The 21,363-nt window shown below is 47.3% G+C and overlaps 1 long non-coding RNA gene across 1 annotated transcript; it reads left to right on the top strand.

Moving 5' to 3' along the window:
- Window positions 1–131: 131 nt before the first annotated feature.
- Window positions 132–7,333, top strand: LOC140597835 (uncharacterized). The gene is made up of 4 exons (XR_011999803.1): window positions 132–304; window positions 2,485–2,584; window positions 6,401–6,585; window positions 6,810–7,333. It is a non-coding gene; the product is annotated as an uncharacterized lncRNA (long non-coding RNA).
- Window positions 7,334–21,363: the final 14,030 nt, after the last annotated feature.

Raw genomic sequence — 21,363 nt, 5'->3', positions numbered from 1 at the left:
GCCTCTCTTAGGATGTGGAGAATAGGGCAGAGCCATGGCTTCCAATAATGGAAAGGAATAAGGAAGCCCAACTGCAGAGGTTCAGCTAATTGGCCTGGGGTGTGGTCTCCACAAGGTGGGTTTTTTCCAAGCTCCTCAGGTGACTCCGGAACAGCTGAAGCCAAGAATCAGCAACCCTGACCTCCAGGCCCCTCAGCTGGAAAAGCCAGTGGCGTCCATCTGAGCCTTCCCAAAAGTCCCGGGATTCATTGCTCCGGCTGGTTGGGGAAGAACTAGGGTACCTAACGCTACCACCCTGCTGCAGGTGAGGAGGAGAGAAGGCTCGCCCCTAGGAAACTGATTTGTGTTTGTTCCATTTGTGCAAGTCTTGCAGCTGCAGAGTCATTGGCTGTTAATTCAGCAGCGTTTCCTCCTGCGGGTGAGCCTAGGCCAGGCCCTGGGTCAGCAGGACAGGCCGTAGCTCCATTGGCCCAGTGGGTCTGCGCGACTTCGACAAGTCTCTGACTGCTCAGAGCCTCCGTTTTGGCATCTCTAACATGGATGGATTGGGGTTTGTTTGTCCCCCACCGCTGGGGTTCCAGTCCTGCCCCCCATGGAGAGGGGATCAAGTCCCTTTTGTCTGCAGCAGGAATTGGAGCTGGGTTTCTGTTCCTTGTAACCGGCAGAGTGGGCACAGACAGGAGGCTGTCAGACGGGCATGGAAACCAGGGTGGGGTTGAGCAGGCTCACAGACCAGTCCTTGTTCCCTGACCCCTGCCCCACAAAACAAGGGGGGGCCAGAGGGAGCCAAGTTCACCTCCCACCGCTGTCTCCAAGTCCAGACAAACTTGATAACAGCAGCCCCACCGATGAAAGCCTCTCGAAGACACAATTGCTGACACTTCCCCAAACCCCCTAAGCTGCCTACTATTGTCCTCACTTGCGCAGAGAGAAGGTCCCAGAATCCCAAGGTGCCTGACCTGCATTTCTTGGCATCTTCATGCTACCAGGCCTCCTTATCTTTAACATGCATTATTTCTTATTTGTCTTTTCACGAAACGGTATCATTTTCTGCCTAATTCTTATATTTCATTAGATTTATTCTTTTTTTTCTTTTTTCTTTTCTTTTGGTCATCTTTACCCCCAATGTGGGACCCAAGCTCACAACCCTGAGACCAAGAGTCACATGCTCTACTGACTGAGCCAGCCAGGTGCCCCTCAGCCTTTCTTTTAATTTAAGCATTTAAACTTGAAAGGATCCTTGAGGGATCAGTTTTGTGCATCCTGCACATTTTTTTCCTGCACATTTTTAAAATATTTTATTTATTTTGAAAGAGAGGGAGCATGTGCACACAAGAGAACATGGTGGGGGAGCAGAGGGAGAGGGATGAGTTTAGTCTACTTGTGTCTACTGTTATGAATATATTTGGACTTATTTCTACCACCTTATTTTTTTCTTTGTCTATATATTCTATCTTTCCTGTTTCTTTTTTTTTTTCTTAAAGATCTTATTTATTTATTTATCAGAGAGAGCACACAAGCAAGGGGAGCAACAGGCAGAGGGAGAAGGAGAAGCAGGCTCCCCTTGGATCAGGGAGCCTGATGCTGGGCTCGATCCCAGGACCCCAGGATTGTGACCCGAGCCAAAGACAGATGCTTAATTGATAAGCCATACAGATGCCCCCTCTTGTCTCTTTTTGAATTGAGTTTTTTGGGTTTTTTCTTTTCATTTCTATCTCTCAGATTCTAAATGCATACTATTTCTGTTGCTTTATTTGCCGCTGCCCAAATGCTGGCTTGCATGTAGCTGATTTGAAGTCTAAACCTTGCAGGGAAAATAAATAAATAAACCTTGCAGGGACACCGGGTAGCTCAGCAGTTGAGCATCTGCCTTCGGCTCATGTCATGATCCCAGGGTCCTGGGATCGAGCCCCGCATCAGGCTCCCTCCCATCTGTGTCTCTCATGAATAAATAAGCTGTTAAAAAATAAAAATATATAAAACTAAACCTTGCAAAGGCCAGTCTGCCTCCCAGAAGGCATAGGGTCTGTACCTTCAAGCCGCCCCATCTGCCTTCCATGGTTGTCCAGTAAGTCAGGAGAGTCTCTTGGTTGAAGCCCCAGAAGAAACCCTTGTTCTGTGCCACGTCTGTTTCCCCTTACCTATGCCTTTGGGGCTTTCTTTGCTCTTCCTTCCTGGGCCTTCTGTGCTCCATCATCTTCCTACGTCCTAAAGGGCTTCCTTCCAGGCAGGTGGTGGAAAACTCCCGTGCTGTGTTCGGCTATGAGTGTAAGGTCCTCACCACCCCGCTCCAGCCTCCCTAACTCCTGTGTCTCTCTCAGCTTCCCTTCCCCACCTACTTTGCATTCTGAGGAAAAAAAAAAAACTCCCATATATCTTTGCTTTGCTTTTGTTTCAAGTCTAATCTATTGACAGTGATTTTATCTGAAATATATTTTTCACTTCTAGAAGTATCATTTGCGCTTTTTTTTTTTCTATTTTTAGATTTTCTTTTTAAGTAATCTCTCCCCCCAGCACGGGGCCTGAATTCACTGCTCCGGGATTAAGGGTTACATGCTCAACTAAGACTGAGCCAGCCAGCCAGGTACCTCCTATTTGCCTTTTAAATCTGTCCTTTCCTGTCCCCCCTTTCTACCCTCTTGCTGTGTGCCTGCCCATGACTGCTGTGTGCAGGTGACGCCCTGGCCCTTCTGGTTCTGGATCTGACCATTCCCCTGTGCACAGGCCTTGACTATGCTTGCTCCTGCTGACTTGCCTCCAGTATGCCAGTTATCTCAATCTGGGGGCACCCTGGGGGCCTCGCCCTGCCAGGGCATCTTTCAGAGAGGGTTCGCTTTGCTTCTGATTGCAGCTGGGACAGGCTTAGAGCTGGGGCCTGAAACCAGCCAGCCCCACCAGGTCCCCAGCTGTTGCTGGAGGTGGGGGTACCTCTGTGGCACTGTTGCCATGGGAACCTGGCCTCCAGGCACCCCTGCCTGCATCCTTGCCCGGCCTATCTTGAGACCTGAAGCTGCCCCCGGCCCTGGGCCCAGCTCCCGCCACCACAACCCCAGCACCTGGCTACCCATGCTTTGTTCTTCAGATGGTATCCAAGGCTTCTCACTGTTGGTGGCTGAGCCACCAATACCTTCAAGGGCCGATGACATGGCCTGAGCAGGTCGCCCCCATGCCGAATGGCCAGGCTGCTCTGCTATCAGCATTCTTGTGCCTTCTCCCAACGCTTTCCCGTACCTGCCCTGCTGCTGGGCCCCGAGGGATGCCGGGGGTTGGGGCTCAGCCACGTGTCCTCGGGCTGCAGACAGGGCCCGGCCCGGGTCTGGCGGCTCACCTGTGACTGAAGCACAAACTTCTCCTGCGGATGTTCGTGGCCACGGTTGGGTGGGTGGGAGCTCTCCGTGCTGGAGCACCTGCTGTGTGGATGAGGTGAAGGGTTCATCCGAAAGCTGGGAACCACGGCGATGAAGAGCCTAGGCATCGAGGTCATATGGCCTGGGATCCAGGCCTGGTTCTTCCTCTCAGAGCTGTGTGACCCCAGGCAAGCCAGCTCTGCGACCAGGCCTAGGTCTCTTCATCCACATAAGGATCGTGCCTTATTCTGAGATGTTTCTCCACATAGAGAGGCTGCTGGCTAGTGCTGGATAAAGGTACGCAGGTGGGTGGCCCACAGAGCTTTCCAGCAGTGCCTGCTGGGTGCCAGGCTCCTCGCTAGGCCCTCACACACACGGCTATGGTCCTGCCCCCACGGCCCTCACACACATGGCTATGGTCCCCCCATCAAGTGAGACTTGAGGTATCAGTAGCTGAAGGGTGAGAAAATCAAGGCTTCATGAGACCAGCCAGCCAGGTGATGAAGATAGGCGCTCGAGAACCTTCCAGAGGAATCCTCTAGCCTCTGGCTGACGCCTAGCCCTCTTCACCAGCCCCATCCTGGCTCTTCAGGCCTCTGGTCTTCCAAGGAAGCAGTAGTCCCTCCCACTCAGCACCCCAGCCTGGGTTCCCCTGCCCTGAGGAGGATCAGGTTCCAGGCCCGAGGGCCCTGCAGCCCAACCCCTGGTGTTTTCCCAAGCTGGCTGAAAAAGCAAGCAGAATGCCAGGTCTCCCTGTTTCCATAACCCCGTCCTGCCCCCCAAGCACCCCCTCGCCACTTGACAGAAGCCTGAAGAAGGGCCACAAAGTGGGAGGCTTTGTCTCCCCCTCCTTGACAACAGGCCCGGTGGGAATGTGTGCCCAGATAATGGGGTCGGCAGTCATAACGGGTGGCTGCCTGTCACCGGCCCTGGGATGCGTGGAGCTGACTGATAAGGGCTTAGTCCAAAGGCCCCAGAGCCGCAGCCCTGCCGCTGCCGACGCAAGCTGGGTCCCGGGTATGGGGAGGGGAAGGGCCACTGCTCCGGGTTCCCATGCAGGGAGCACAGCCTGGGAGAGGCAGTTAGAAGGGGAATTTGGGGGGCCCCTGGGTGACTCAGTTAAGTATCCAACTCTTGGTTTCAGCTCAGGTCAGGATCTCAGGGTTGTGGGATCCAGCCCCACATCAGGCTCTGTGCTCAGTGGGGAGTCTCTTGGGATTCTTTCTCTCTCTCCCTCTACCCCACCCCGACTCACATGCTCTCTCTCTCAACAAATTAATAAATAAAATCTTTTTATTTAAAGAGCTTATTTAAAAAAATAATAAAAAAATAAAGAGCTTATTTATTTATTTGAGAGAAAGGAGAGCGCACAAGCCAGGGGGAGGAGCAGAGAAAGAGGAAGAAGCAGACTCATCGATAAGCAGGGAACCCAACTCAGGGCTCGATTCCAGAACCCTGGGATCATGACTCGAGCTGAGGCAGATGCTTAACTGACGGAGCCACCTGGGTGCCCCATAAATAAAATCTTAAAAAAGAAAAGAAAAAAAAAAAAAAGAGTAAGGGCTCCGGAATCAGCCATATTGGCCTGGAGGCCTGGCTCTGTCATTTAGTGGCCCGGGGGTTTGCCTTGGTGGGCCTCAGTGTCCTCACCTATGAGATGGGAGGACAGAAGAAGCTGAGGCGATGACGTGTGTGTCTCGTCCCTGGAGCCTGGGACATCCTCAGTAAATAATTTTTAGATTATGACTCAGGAAGTCTGAGGGCCTGGTGGTCAGAAATGATCCTAGCTCCGCCTGTCCCTGCGGGGCTGTGTGGAGGCCTGAGGCAGCAATGCGGGTGTTGCATGGGGGCTGCAGGGCACCCCCTGGAGCTGGGATGAGAAGGGGTGCCGAGGACCAGGACTTAGGAGGCCTCCCTCAGGGGCAGTTGTCCTTTGGCATCTCTGCCTCGTTTTGTCCTTTGCAGGCTGGCCCCCTCTGCTGTCATGGTCACCACCCTATGGACCCTCATCATCCTCTCCCCGAATTTTTGTTCCCAGGCCGTGTGGCAGCTCAGAGCTACGGGGCTTCTGGCCTGAGGTAGACAGGGCAGGTGGGAGAGATAGGGCAGCAGGGAGTCAAGAATATTCCTGCCACGCTCAGCCCCGGAGTCTTGTGATGCGGAAACTCAAGAGCCCCCTGACTCAGCAGGATATTAATAAGCCTGGCGGGCTCCCAGGGGGCCCGGCTCTGCCAGGGGCCGCAGTGGGAGGACTCCCGGCCCTGCGGCCTGGGATCTTCTCCACACATTCCGCCTGGTCCCACAGCCCCAGCTCCTTCCCCAGACCCTCCTGCCCACCGCCCCCATAAGTCACTGCCTCTCCCTGCAGTGATTCTTTTGCGTTCCTGAGACCACTCCCCATGCCTGGGCGAATCCCACTGAGGTTAAGAAGACCACCTAGAAGGCACCCAGGAGGAAAGACAGAGCTGAGAAGCATGGGGGAGGATGGGGTCAAGTGGTCAATGGTTAGTGCTCCGGGGTCAGAGTTCATGCTCCAGCTCCCCCACTCCCTGGTGGCAACTTGGGGATTTGGCACAAATCCTGTACCAACGCTGAGCCTAGTTTCTTAATCTGTGAAGTGGGAGGTCTGAAGAGCGCCTAGTTCTGGATCTGCAGTGAGGACCCAAAGAGGTAGTAGTCACAGAGGGCCCGTCTGGGGAGTGACAGCTCCTTCTCCCCTGTCACCAGGGCCCGTCTCCCAGACACCTAGCTGGGCTGGCCGCCACCAGGTCTCTGTCCCGCAGTGCTCTCTAGTGGGCAAAGGTGCTTATGGCAGGGGCTCCCTGCCTGGGCGGTGTGGGCTTCACTGCTTCCCAGCCCCAGAGTCCAAAACGTGCCCTTGCTGATCGACTTAAGTCCACAGCCCCTGTGATGCTCAGGAGGGCAGGCAAAGAGGAAGGAGACCCACTCCCTTCCCGTTGACACTCATAGGACAGGGCTGCCTGATTTGGTATCAATGACTTTGTCATGTTCTATCCTGGCTCATGTTCTGTCCTGGGTCCTGCTCCCTTTAGCCTGGACAAGTGACAACCTCCCTGATCTTCAGAGACCTCAACTACAAGTGGGACAGGAAGCCTAGAAGGCCAGGCCCCGGAGGCTGGCATTCAGGAAGCGGCAGTGACCAGGAACCTGTCCACCAGCTCCCAGGGACCATTTGATACACTCCAGCCAGAGGCCCTGACAGTTGCAGATTCAGAGGGTAAGGCTCTGAGTCCCTGAGGCTCCCTTTCCAAGGCTTCTAGAGTGGAGCATTGGCCCACGGCAGACCCAGCCTGTCTTCTCCCAGCCCTCAAGCACCTCCTGCTCCCGGAGGCTGAGCCCCCTATGTCCTCAAAAGAATGTTCCTTTGCTGGGGATCTCCTGGGGGCTTGCCTCTCCTGGAAAGCATCCTCACTCTGCATCTGTGCCTTTCCCCCATCCCAGGAAAACCCCCTCTGACTCTGAAGCTGTTCAGAACAGAACCAGGACCAGTGAGCACAGGCCACATGGGAGCAGAGCTCTGCAGGGCACAGACCCGTGACTCCCTAGAGGAGACAGTGAGTTCTTGGTTGTATTGATGCGGAGCGGTGACCACTTGACATGCCCACGTGTTGGCAGTGAGCCCCCTGGAGAGGGACCCCAAGCGGCTGGACTCCAGGGCTTCTTCCAACCCGGAGAGTCTCTGTTTCCTCCAAGCTAAATTCTACTGGCTTGTTTTTAACAAGGTAATGAGAGAACAGAGTTTGCAAAGGAAAAAAAAAAAAGGTACATTAAAAGCCTCATCCCGGGACAGCCCGGTGGCTCAGCGGTTTAGCACTGACTTCAGCCCAGGGCCTGATCCTGGAGACCTGGGATCGAGTCCCACATCGGGCTGTCTGCATGGAGCCTGCTTCTCCCTCTGCCTGTGTCTCTGCCTCTCTCTGTGTCTCTCATGAATAAATAAATAAAATCTATAAAAAAAAAAAAAAGCCTCATCCCAGAAAATAACCGCTCATCTTCTCTACATCCCCAGGCCAGTCCCCCGAGGCACATCCCGCAGGCTTCCAGCTCTTTCCCTGAACCATCTCCTTCTTCTTTCCTAAAAACACATTTACCCATATCTTTCTTGCTGTATCAGTTCAAACATCACCTCTTAGCTTCCCATCATGGTTCCTAAGGACTTAGCCTGCTGACCTCACCCCATACTTCCACAGCTACCTTCCCTGCATCCCCGCCCACCCCTGCCACTTACACCCACCTCCCCAAAATGATTACATCATAAGTTTGGTAAAAACAAATAAATAACTAACCAGAGATTATCATGATTCTGCAACTCTATCCCTGCTGAACCAAGTATTTCACTAAGATCTAGTCTCCAGTCTGCAGGGGCACCCGGCTGGCTCAGTCAGTGGAACGTGTGACTCTTGATCTCAGGGTTGTGAGTTCGAGTCCCGGGTTGGGAGGAGAGATGACTTAAAAGTATATATTGCAGATTTTTACTGAGCGCGTATTACGTCCTTAGCATCAGGGACTCAGCAACGACAACATGTGCTTATATCACAAGTGAGAGGTGACAGGAGATGGGTAAACACACATGCAGTCTTTCAGGTGAGAGATTCTGTGAAGAAAAGTAAAATAGGCTAAAGGGTTTGGAAAGTGGCAGATGATGCTATAGAATGAAGAGAGTTGAATCCTATTTCACACTTCAGTTAGATTTTCCTTGAATTCCATAATTGTCTTCCTCCCTCCCTGAGCTATCCCTAGTGCTCTGACTCTCTGCCACATGGCCTTAGGGGAGAGTTTCCACCCACACACACCCCGTTCCTTTCTCCTGCCAGCCGGGCTCCCATTTCTCCAGTGGACAGGCCACCCCAAGACCCGAGGCCCTCTGTGCCCCCTCATTCTGGCACCTTCTGTGGGCTTCTGAGGACAGTCTTGGCCTCTGGGCCTCAGTTTCCCTTTTGTAGTGTGAGGCAGCTGGCCTAGGTGCTGCCCATCTTCCTCTAATCTGTCACCTGTGCAGTGTGTGCTACACGGGGACCCCTGGCTAGCCCAGGCGGGGACTCGTACAGGGCCCTTCACCCTCCCTGCTCCTGTGCACCTGCCTCAGATTCAGCTGGGTGTTCAAGGGGGGTATGTGGCATCTGGCCTTTCATCCAAGGAAGGCATGTGGCAAAGGCAAAGCTCCAGGAGCTGAGAGTTCCATGTGCCCATTGCTACTGGGATGTCTTTGCTCTTAGCAGCTATGGGATGAATTGTGCTCCCCATGAAAGATATGCAGAAGCTCTAACCACCACCCCCCTGGGGACCTGAGAACATGACCTTATCTGGAGATAGGCTTTGCACAGAGGTGACCAAGCTAGGCTGAGGTCGTTATAGCAGGCGCTGGCCCAATAGGATGGCGTCCTTATATAAAGGAGAAATGTGGACACGGAACCAGACACGCACAGAAGGAAAATTTGTGAAGAGACAGGGGAACCCCACATGAGGACAAGGAACTGGGGCATCGGAGGGTTGCAGGCAGAAGCCAGGGGACCAGAAGCCCCAAGAGACCTGCAACAGCTCCCTCTCCGGCACCTTCCAGGGAGCTGACCCTGACAACACCTTGATTTCAGACTTCTGGCCCCAGGACTGTGAAGACAATACATGTCTGTTTTTCTGGGCCACCCGGGGTTTGTGATATTTTATCACAACAGCCCCAGGACACTAACACAGGCCCTTCGGTGCACCAAACAGGGAGTACGTTTAAAATGGGGCGGGGATGGCTCAGTAGGTTAAGTGCCTGGTTCTTGGTTTCAGCTCAGGTCGTGATCTCAGAGTCCTGGAGTCGAATCAGACGTTGGGCTCATACTCAGCACAGTCTGCTTGTTCCTCTCTCTCTGCTCCTCCCTGACCCTCAAATAAATAAGTAAATAAATAAATAAATAAATAAATAAATAAATAAATACATCTTTAAAAAATTCTCAATTGACTGTGGATGTGAGGGCTTATTTCTGGGTTCTCAATTCTATTCCATTGGTCTATATGTCTAACCTCACGGCAGTGCCACCTGCTTTTACTATTGCAAGTTTATAGTAAGTTTTGAAAATCAGGAAACGTGAGTCCTCCGACATTGTTTTTCTTTTTTGAGATTGTTTTAGCTATTCTGTGTCCCTGGAAATTCAATATGAATTTTAAGATGGAAAAAAAAGAATTTTAGAATGGATTTTTTCCATTTCTGCAAAAAAAAAGAAATACCATTGAGATTTTGATAGGGATTGCATGGAATCGGTAGATTGCTTCGGGTAGATTATCATCTTTTTTTTTTTAAGACTCTGCTTTCAAATAATCTCTCCACTGAACATGGGGCTCAAACCCACAACCCCCAGATCAAGAATCCTATGCTCCACTGATTGAGCCAGCCAGGTGCCCCAGGTAGTATCATCATTTTTTTTTAAAGATTTATTTATTTATGATAGACATAGAGAGAGAGAGAGAGGCAGAGACACAGGAGGGAGAAGCAGGCTCCCATGCCGGGAGCCCGATGTGGGACTCGATCCCGGGACCCCAGGATTGCGCCCTGGGCCAAAGGCAGGCACTAAACCGCTGAGCCACCCAGGGATCCCCAGTATCATCATTTTAATAAGATGAAGTCTTACTATCGGTGAACACCCTGTGTCTCCATTTATTTAGGTCTCCTTTCATTACTCTTGGCGATGTTTTGTAGTATTCAACGTGCAAGTCTTACACACTTCCTTGGCTAAATGTGTTCCTAAGTATTTTGTTCTTTTCGTGCTGTAATAAATAAATTACTGCTTTCTCTATTTCCTATTCAGATTGTTAATTGCTGGTGTATAGAAACACAACTGATGTCTGTATGCTGCTTTGATGTCCTACAACTTTGAATTCATGTATCGGTGCTGAGAGAGAGAGACTGTTTAGCTTCTTAGGCTTTTCTATGTACAGGATCATGTCATCTGCAAATAGAGATAGTTTTACTTCTTTCTTTCCAATCTGGGTGTTCTTTTACTTCTTTCTTGCCTAATTGCTCCGGCTACGATTTGCAGTGCAGTGTGGAGAAGTGGCAAAAGCAGCAACCTTGTCTTGCTTCTGCTTCCTGCAGAACCTGACTGGTGCCTGAAGCTGGACTCTGCTAGTTCAATCTGATCCTGGGTTAGGGCAGGAGATTAAGGTGTTTGCTTCTATGCTACAGAAACAAGTGGGAAGGAGGGGAAGCCAGTCACCTGCTCAGCTGGCCTTGTGGGTTGTTTCCACTCACACCCACCTGCGTGTGTGGAGGGGTAGGAGACAGTGCTGATCCCAGCTGTGGAGTGATGTTGGACTTTGGACAAGCACCCGGAAGCCTTCCCACATGAAAGGCTTGAGTCACCAATGGTGGACGGCCCGGCAGCCTGATGAGCCCAGGGGAGCTATTCCAGAGCAGTGGCATTGTGGGCTCCTGTCCTCCATGGGGCATGTCTTAGAGGAAACCCTTGACCATATATTTTTTTAAGATTTTGTTTATTCATGAGAGACACACAGAGAGGCAGAGACACAGGCAGAGGGAGAAGCAGGCTCCCTGTGGGGAGCCCAATGTGGGACTTGATCCCAGGACCCCAAGATCATGCCCTGGGCTGAAGGAAGACACTCAACTGCTAAGCCACCCAGGTGCCCCCTTGACCATATTAATATGACATATTGTATAACCCACCAAAAAATTAAGTTTAAAGAGTGGGATAAAATAAATAGTATTTTTTAAAGTAGTTTCCAGCCCAGTGAGGAGCCCAACATGGGGCTTGAGATCGACCCTGAGATGGAGACCTGAGCTGAGATCAGGAGTTGGGCACTCACCTGACTCAATCACCCAGCCTTCCCTGTCCCAATAAATAGTCTTGTTAAAAAACAATTTGCATTTTACTTTCTTAATGGCTCACACAAAATATTTGGCTCTCTTAAATGGTATTAATATTTTAATAAGAAATATAGTAATAGACTTCATCTTTTCAAAATCTTGGCTTAATACTTTTATAGGGTTATCACGAACAATTCAGCCTATTTCAACACTCAGCCCTAATGTCCTTGACACTTCATCAGGACACCTAGGTATAGGGACGCCTGGGTGGCTCACTCCTTTGTTCTCATGATATTCTTTTTTTTTTTTCTTTAAGTAGGCTCCATGCCCAATGTGGGGCTTGAACTCAAGAACCTGACCTGACTTTGAGAGCTGCATGCTCTAACACTGAGCAGGTCAGGAGATCCCCACCACGTTATTCTACAACAAACCGCAAATGTATCATTTCATCCACAAATAACTCTACCTGTAGCTCTCCAACATCAAGACTCTTTAAAAACGTCCACCGCAGCAATATCACACCTGAAAATAAGAATTCCCACTGAAGCCACACCCCACCATGACCTCATGTAACCTTAATCACCTCCTCACAGACCCCATCTCCAAATGCTGTCACATTGGGGGATTAGAGCTTCTACTTACAAGTTTGGGGGGGGACATCATTTAATCCATAACGTGGCGCCCACTTGCCATTTGTTGGAGAAATGTGGCCATTTGTCCTGAGAGTTTCCTGCTATTGGACTGTGCTGACTGCATCCTCTAGATAAACTTTGGCATGTGCCTTTGTGCTCTGCTTCTCCTATAAATTAAGAGTTGGATCTGGAGGCTCCCATGAGGTTCCAGTTTGATTTGTGTGCATGTGTTTATAAGACGATTTGTTAGAAGGTGTTTTACTGTTACAAGAGACCAATATCCGGTAGTCTCTCCATGAGACGAGCAGATGTCCGTACCGCATATCTGGTTATGGCTAAAGAAAGGTTCATTTTCCACGTCAACTAACTGTCCTGACAAACTTAAAAGGGGTCACATTTTTGTGTTATTAACAATTAGATCCAAAACCCACTTACATTCTTTGTTGGGATATTTTAAAACCAATCAGAAAACTCTATTTCCAAGTTATTTAAATTTGCAGATGTAAGAGCTCTTATGTGTGACCCAAGCATGTAATACTAGAAATATTCCAAACGTCCATCCTTCATAATGCCCTCTCCATAGCAAAAATTTGTCGAAAAATAATTTTTGTACCATTCTCTGGTAAATTGGCCCTTCTGCCTCAAAGTGCAGATAGTGTGTGTATGTGTTTATTACGACGGATCTGTTGGGCGGCACACTTGTCATCGCTGAAAAGGCCAGTAAATTTGAAACAAGTAACTTTTTTTTGTAAAAGAAAAATGTAAAATTCATGTTTTAGTTTGAGTAGTCCATGTGTATTCTTTGCCTTGGGATAACCAATGAAATTATCTGTAGTGTAAACATTTTGATGATCATTCCTTTCCTTATTGAAAAACACTGGAAGATTCTACTATTTAAGCCATACTTTGGGGGCATCAGGCTGACTCAGTCGGTAGAGCATGTAACTGTTAATCTCAGGGTGGTGAGTTCAAGCCCTGCATTGGGCTTTGACACTGGGCATGGAGCCAACTTAAAAACAAATAAATTAATTAAATAAAATAAACTGGGGATCCCTGGGTGGCTCAGCGGTTTAGCACCTGCCTTTGGCCCAGGGCTTGGTCCTTGGGTCCCGGGATGGAGTCCCACATCGGACTTCCTGCATGGAGCCTGCTTCTCCCTCTGCCTGTGTCTCTGTGTCTCTGCCTCTCTCTCTCTGTGTCTCTCATGAATAAATAAAATCTTTTAGGGCAGCCCGGGTTGGCTCAGCAGTTTAGCACCGCCTTCAGCCCAGGGCATGATCCTGGAGACCCAAGATCAAGTACCACGTCAAGTACCCTGCATGGAGCCTGCTCCTCCCTCTGCCTGTGTCTCTGCCTCTCTCTCTCTCTCTCTCATTAATAAATAAATAAAATCTTTAAAAAATAATCTTTTTAAAAAAATTAAAAAATAAACTGTACTTTGTGTACTTCTGGCTTCATTTCTTCCCCAGGAGTGATACACCAAGTGATTTTTATTTTGCTATCTCAATAACTGCACCCCAAGATGCTTGGTTTTCTCCAGCCCAAAGCAGCTGCTCTGTCAATAATTATTCTCACACAGTTGGATGTGTTTTTTCCATGAATCACTGTTTTTATTAAATGACTCACTTTACTGCTGAGACTAGATCTTCTCCAGTTCATCTTTGCTTTGGAGACTGACAAAAATTCAAAAGTAGTGCTTGGGTCTTTCATGAGAGGAGCAGAATCGGGCAAGCGCCATAAAGCAGAGACACCCTGAAAACACCTGTAACCCCCACTTGCCCGCGGGTATGCTGCACTGCCTCCTCTGGCCTGGGATGTGCTGTCAGCCACCCTTTCTGCCTCCTATATTTGCTATGAAGAAAAACATTTCTTTTAAGATTTTATTTATTTATTCATGAGTGACACACAGAGAGAGAGGCAAACACACAGGCACAGGCAAAGGGAGAAGCAGGTTCACCATGTGGATCCTGATGTGGGCCTCGATCCCAGGACCCTGGGATCACGCCCTGAGGTGAAGGCAGACACTCAACCACTGAGTCACCCAGGTGCCCCCAAGAAAAACATTTTAAAAAATAGAAGAAATTTAAAAAAAAAAAAGAGGAAATACATTTTAGTCCTTTGCCAACTTGGTTTTTTCTTTTTTAACGTTTTTTACGTTTTTTACTACAGACAGTTTTACCACAGCAGGAAGAGCAAAGATTCCCAATGGTACTTGAGTCTCTGCTTTTGCTATTAAGACACCTCAAGAACAAAAAGCCTTCAAAACATTTATCATCAAGTTTAAAGAAATTTGGGGGAAGTAATAGATGATGACATAGCTTTCAATGTTCTTGGAAAGACTATAGAGGTTTATCTGCACATTTGATGTTGATGTGTTTTGCAACATAGAATGGCTAAATATTGTATAACCTGACATCTCAAGGCCAATCTACGCCCAGGGTCAGGTCCTCCTTTTAAAGACACTGGCTGGGGCCTCCGGCTGGTTCAGTCGGTGGAGCATGTGACTCTTGATCTCGGGGTCTTGAGTTCAAGCCCCGTGGTAGGTGTAGAGAGTACTTAAAAATAAAATCTTGGGACGCCTGGGTGGCTCAGCAGTTGAGCATCTGCCTTCAGCTCTGGGTATGATCCTTGAGTCCCAGGATCAAGTCCCATATCAGGCTCCCTGCATGGAGCCTGCTTCTCCTGTCTCTGCCTCTCTCTGTGCCTCTCATGAATAAGTAAATAAAATCTTTTAAAAATAAAATAAAATCTTAAGACAATAAAAAAGAGATTGGCTGGGGACCTGGGTCACTCAGTTGGTTAAGTGTCTGTGTCTTGGTTTCAGCCCAGGTCATGATCTCAGGGTCATGAGATTAAGCCCCGCATCGGGCTCTGTGCTGGGCATGGAGCCTGCTTGGGATTCTCTCTTTCTCTCTCTGCCCCTCTGCTCTCTTGAGAGAGAGAGAGAGATTGACTGAAAACTCACATCTTATTCTGGATTCGTTAGAGCTCTGTAACTGGAAGAAGGGTGAGCTCTGACATTTTCTTTCTGTAGCTCTACTTTCATCATCACTGCCACCCTGAGCTACTCTTTGCTTTTTCCTAGATGGCTTCATTGTTCTTTTACAGCTTTCTTGAGGTAAAAATTGATGGAGGTAAACTGCTTGTTTAAAGCACACAGTTTGATGTGTTTTGATGTATATACGCACCATGAAATCATCACATCAATATATCTCCTCCGCCTTCACACGTTCCCTTGGGCTCCTTTGTCACTCTCCTTCCCCCATCCCCAGGAAACCACTGACCTGTCACTGTAGATCCTTTCACATTTTCTAGAATTGTATACAAATTGACTCACATGTCATGTACTCTTTGACCTCTTTCATTCACTTATTTTAAGATTCAGAAATGGTGAATGCATTGACAATTCCTTGGCTCATGGGCCTTCTTCCATCTTCCAGCCTATGGTCTCGATGTCACAGCTCTCTGCCTCCGATTTTTCTGCCTCCCTCTTCAAAGGACTTGTGATTACAATGGGCCCACCTGGATGACCCAGGACCATCTCCCCATATCAAGATCCTTAACTCAATCATCATATCTGCAAAATTATGCCAGGTAACCACCAGAGGTCTGGGGATTAGGACAGGGACATCTTTAGGGAGCCATTATTCTGTCTGTTATGGCTACTGTGAACATTTGGGTCTGAGTATTTGTGTGGACATATGCTTGGGATTACCTAAGAGTAGGGTGGTTGGGCCACAGGAAAGTCTAGGGTTAACATTTTAAGAAACTGTTAAACTGATTTCCGAAGTGGTTGTGCCATTTCACATTTCTGCCAACAGTGTGTGAGAGGTCTCTACACCCTTGGGGTGGCAGGTTTTTATTTTTTATTTTTATTTTTTTCAAAATAATTTTAGGCATTGTAGTGAGTGTGAAGTAGTAACTTACTGGAGTTTAATTTGCATTTCCCTCGTGACTAATGATGTTGAGCATCTTTCATATGTTTTCTTCAATGAAGTGTCTGTTCCAATCTTTTGCCCATTTTAAAAATTGAATTATCTTAATATTATTGAGTTGGAAGTGTTATTTATATATCTTAGATACATGTTCTTGGTTGGATATATGCTTGCAAACATTCTCTCCCAATCTGTGACTTGCTTTTCTCTTTGATAAAATTCAACCTCCACTCATAATTTTTTTAAAAGATTTTATTTATTTATTCATGAGAGACACACACAGAGCGAGAGGCAGAGATACAGGCAGAGGGACAAGCAAGCACCCTATGGGGAGCTTGATGCAGGACTCGATCCCAAGACCCGAGGATCATGACCTGAGCCAAAGGCAGATTCTCAACCACTGAGCCACCCAACCTCCACTCATAATTAAAAAAAAAAAAATTCTCAGTAAACTAGGAATAGAAGGAAATTTCCTCAGCCCTAAAGAATATCTACCAAGCGGATTCCTGGGTGGCTCAGCAGTTTAGCGCCATCTGCAGCCCTAGAGTGTGATCCTGGGGACCCGGGATCAAGTCCCACATCAGGCTCCCTGCATGGAGCCTGTTTCTCCCTCTGCCTGTGTCTCTGCCCCTCTCTCTCTCTCTGTGACTCTCATAAATACATAAAATCTTAAAAAAAAGAATATCTACCAATATCCTTCCCTCCTAAAATCAAAAACAAGGCAAAGATGTCTGCTGTTACCATTGTAATAATGTAAACAAATAAATAGAAGTCCTACAGATCAGAAAACCAGGAATAAAACTGCCTCCCTTGACAGAGTGCATGATTGTCCACACAGAAAATCCCAAAGAATCTACAAGGGAGTTACTAGAATTTATTGTAACTGAGTCTTGCAAGTTTACAAAATATAAGGTCAACATACTGTTGACCTGTACCTCTACTGCTGCATAACAAAATTATCCTAAAACTTAGCTTACTAAAACAACAAAATTCGATTATCTCATACAGTTTCTATGAGTCAGGAATGCAGATGTGGCTTGGAGTGAGGCTTAGGATCTCTCAAGATGTTAGTCAAGATGTTGGCTAGAGCTGCCTTCCATCATCTGACAGCTCCACCAGGCTGGGAGGACCCACCTCCCAGGCAGCTCATCATGGGGCTGGCAAGTCAGGGCTGGCTGTTGGCAAGAGGCTCCGTTCCCTGCCATACGGCATCGCCATCGGCCCCCCTGATGTACTCTGAACCGAGGAAGAGCAAGGCAGAAAGTGGCAACTTTTTATGTTTTATCGTCTAACCTTGGAAGTCACAATCTGTCATTTCCGTAATATCCTATTGGCCACACAGATCTGTCCTATCAGTGAACTAACTACTCAGGGGAATGGATAGCAGAAAAGTGGATCACTGACCCCTTCACAGAGGCTCACTCCTATACCCGCAGGGAGTGACTACACTTGGAACTGGAAAAAGTCCTGTGTACAACACCAAAACCCACAGGGTACTTAGGTATAAGCTAACAAAATAGGGGCACCCGGGTGGCTCAGTGGGTGAAGCGTTTGCCTTTGGCTCAGGTCATGATCTCAGGGTCCTGGGATTGAGCCCTAAGTCAGGCTCCCTGCTCAGTGGGGAGTCTGCTTCTCCCTCTGCCTCTGCCCCTTTCCTCCTCAAATAAATAAATAAAATCTTTTAAAAAGTAGATGTACTGAGACCCAGTAGAAGTTTGCCACCCATCAGCTATACTGCATACAAATGGTAATTTTTTTTTTTTTTTTTTTGCCCTTTAAAATAAAGGAAAGGGGGCCCCTCGGTGGCTCCATGGTTGAGCATCTGCCTTCAGCCCAGTGCGTGATCCTGGAGTCCTGGGATCGAGTCCCAAGTCAGGCTCCCTGCATGGAGCCTGCTTCCCCTCTGCCTGGGTCTCTGCCTCTCTCTCTCTGTGCGTGTCTCTCATGCATAAATAATAAAATCTTTTAAAAAAATAAAATAAAACAAAGGGCAGAATTCCCCTGCATAGGAAATTAAACGTTTAGGACTCAACCACCATTCTTTGGCATATTCTGTAACAACATTAAGGACCAGAATACTGAGCTTTAACTTTACTTTCTTTTTCTTTTTTTAAGATTTTATTTATCCATTTGAGAGGGAGTAGGAGCGAGGAGCGGGGTGCAGAGGGAGAGGGGCTGAGGGAGAGGGAAAAGCAGACTCCCTGCTGAGCGGGGAGCCCCATGCGGACTCGATCCCAGGACCCTGAGACCATGACCTGAGCGGAAACCAAGAGTTGGACGCTTAACGGACTGAGCCACCCTGGCGCCCCATCAACTTTACTTTCTACTACAGTTTTTTTTACATTATGAGTGGATTTCAGAATGACTTTTCACCAAGCCCAGGTACCATAGGGTCCTACTGTTCTCTGACCCAGGACAGAGCTTTTTCTTCCTTCCTGCAGCATATTAACACGATTTCCCAGGAGTTGGTGCTTTACCCATCTGAAGGCAATCATTACACACTCTGTGAAGTATTTTGTCGACTTCTGATCGCAAAAGACTTCAGATTATCAAATGCTAGAGGAGGAGAGGGGAAACCACAGCCTCTGGTCTAAATCTGGCCCACTGCCTATTTTTGTAAGTCAAGTTCTTTTGGAGCCTGGCCACCCTCATTTGTTGATTATTTATTGTTTGTAGTGCTTTCACGCTATAATAGCAGAGTGAGGCAGCTGCAATGAGACCACATGACCCTCAAAGTCTAAAATATTTACTATCAGGCCCTGTTCTTGCCAACCACTAGCAGCTAGAGTAATTTAGCCTTTTGTAATAAAGGAATCTCCCAACTTACATTGTGAGGAATTCTTGCCAGGTAACTAGTAGGTAAATACATATGTAAACTGCTTATCTGCTGGCCAATCTTCCAGCAAGATTGATCTACAAATCACATTCTTGGAGCACCTGGCCGGCTCAGGCAGTAGAGCATGCAACTCTTGATCTTGGGGTCATGGATTCAAGTCCCACATTGGGTGTAGAGATTACTTAAAAAAAAAAATTTTTTTTTTTCTTGAGAGAGAGATGGTGGAGAGGGGAAAGGGAGAGGGAGAGAGAGAATCTTAAGCAGGCTCCACACCCAGCATGGAGTCTGACGAAGTCTGACAAGGCACTCAGTCTCATGAACCTGAGATCACGAACTGAGCCAAAATCAAGAGCCAGATGCTTAACCAACTGAGCCACTCAGGTACCCCAAAAATAAAATCTTAATGAAAATCATATTATTTTTAAATTAAATTTGATTTAATTTTTTAAAGATTTTTTAAAAATATTTTATTTATTTATTCATGAGAGACAGAGAGAGAGAGAGGCAGAGAGACACAGGCAGAGGGAGAAGTAGGCTCCATGCAGGGAGCCCGAAGTGGGACTTGATCCCGGGTCTCCAGGATCAGGCCCTGGGCTGGCAGCAGCGCTAAACCGCTGAACCACCCGGGCTGCCCCTTTTTAAGATTTTTTATTATTTATTCATGAGAGACATAAAGAGAGGCAGAGACATAGGCAGAGGGACAAGCGGGCTCCCCACCGAGCAGGGAGCCTGTTGCAGGACTTGATCCCAAGACTCCGGGATCATGACCTGAGCCAAAGGCAGATGCTCAACCACCGAGCCACCCAAGTGCCCCTCTTTTTTTTTCTTAAGATTTATCTATTTTTTTAAGAGAGATATTTGAGAGGGGGAGAGCATATTCTTAAACCAGAAATAAAGGGGGGGGGGAGATATCTGGGGGCAAGAAATCACTGTCACAAAGATCTTATGCTAAATTATAATATCTTTTAAAAATACAAATCAGGGGATCCCTGGGTGGTGCAGCAGTTTGGCGCCTGCCTTTGGCCCAGGGCGCGATCCTGGAGGCCCGGGATCAAATCCCACGTCAGACTCCCGGTGCATGGAGCCTGCTTCTCCCTCTGCCTGTGTCTCTCTGCCTCTCTCTCTCTCTCTCTATCATAAAAAAAAATAAAAATAAATAAAATAAAATAATACAATTTAGGGCAGCCCTGGTGGCTCAGCCGTTTAGCCCTGCCTTCAGCCCAGGGCCTGATCTTGGAGACCCAGGATCGAGTCCTGCATCGGGCTCCCTGCATGGAGCCTGCTTTTCCCTCTGCCTGTGTCTCTGCCTCCGTGTGTGTGTGTGTGTGTGTGTGTGTCTCATGAATAAATAAATAAAATCTTTAAAAAATAAAATATAAATAAATAAAAATACAATTCATAATAAACTTATTTGGTTTTTTTAGCCCAAAGCATTAATCAGCCACGCTGATAGGGATAAGGGTGGAGATGGTAGGGATGGAGAAAAGTATTATTTGAGACAGACTTGTCAGCCGGATATAAAGGTAACAGTAATCCAAAAAGACAGAATTCTATTAAAGCATGGGTTGATAATAAATATTAATAGTAGTGCTAAGCAATCAAGAAAAGGTTAACTATATCCAAGATTCTCTATTTAAAGATATTTAAAAAAATAAGATTGCTATTTAGGGGCACCTGGGTGGCTCAGTCAGTTGGGCATCTGCCTTCGGCTCAGGTCTGGATTCTGGGGTCCTGGGATGGAACCCTGTGTCGAGTTCCCTGCTCAGCGGGGAGTCTGCTTCTCCCTCTCCTCCCTGGCTCATGCTCTCTCTCCCTATCTCTGTCTCTCTCAAACAAATAAATAAAATCTTAAAAAAAGAAAAGAAAAGAAAAGAAAAGAAAAGAAAAGAAAAGAAAAGAAAAGAAAAGAAAAGAAAAGAAAAAAGATTGCTATTTAAAACACACAAAAACTCTGGTGTGATTGGGTGGCTCAGTTTGTTAAGCATCTGACTCTTGATCTCTGCTCAGGTCTTGATCTTGTAGAGCCTACCTAAAAACAAAACAAAACAACTTTGGAATTTAAAGGGCTCATTTTGGTGATCTGGAAAGCTCATTTATGGGAAATAATCAGTATTATTCTTGAGATATTGTTTTGAAACAGCCTTAGTCACAAATCATGCTGTAACTTATTACCAATTAACTGGTCAGGATGGATAGTTTGTGGGATCAAAAATCCTTACATTTTATAATATTTCTCATTCATTACTGTCAATAATCTTCTCACTGGATCCATTTTGAGAAGACAAATACTAATATTTTAACTTCTATTGAGATTACACAAAACATGTTACGGCATAAAGGGAACATCATTCTTTGCCAGGGCCTGTCCCTGTCTGCCATCCTGGGGAGGCGACCCGTGTAGCATGATGACTTAAGGTAGAGGATCCATTGTCAGTTGCTTAAGTTCAAACCTAGCTATGTCATTTCCTCGCTGGGCTAATAGCTCAACTGTCTAGCTCTATCCCCTCCTTTCTGAAGTGGGACTAATAATAGTATCTGCTTCATAGGATTATTGTAAGGATTTAACAAACTAATGCACATAAACCACTTGCAAAGTGCCTTAGATACACACTGAGAGAATTAGCTATTTGCATAGTCAGTACTAGTTATGATGATTAATATTTCAGCATGCATGCCCCCTGCTGGTTCTGAAGAACACAATGAACTTTTTATTTAGCAGCTTGACCTAAGCAAAAATTCCAGCTCATTTTTGGGTAATTCTATACTGACAGAATAATCTTGTGTG

The sequence above is a fragment of the Vulpes vulpes genome, chromosome 2 (assembly GCF_048418805.1).
Source record: "Vulpes vulpes isolate BD-2025 chromosome 2, VulVul3, whole genome shotgun sequence".
NCBI classification, from domain to species: Eukaryota; Metazoa; Chordata; class Mammalia; order Carnivora; family Canidae; genus Vulpes; species Vulpes vulpes.
The sequence above is the reverse complement of the archived record's forward strand: the minus strand, read 5'-3'. Positions and strand labels throughout refer to the sequence as shown.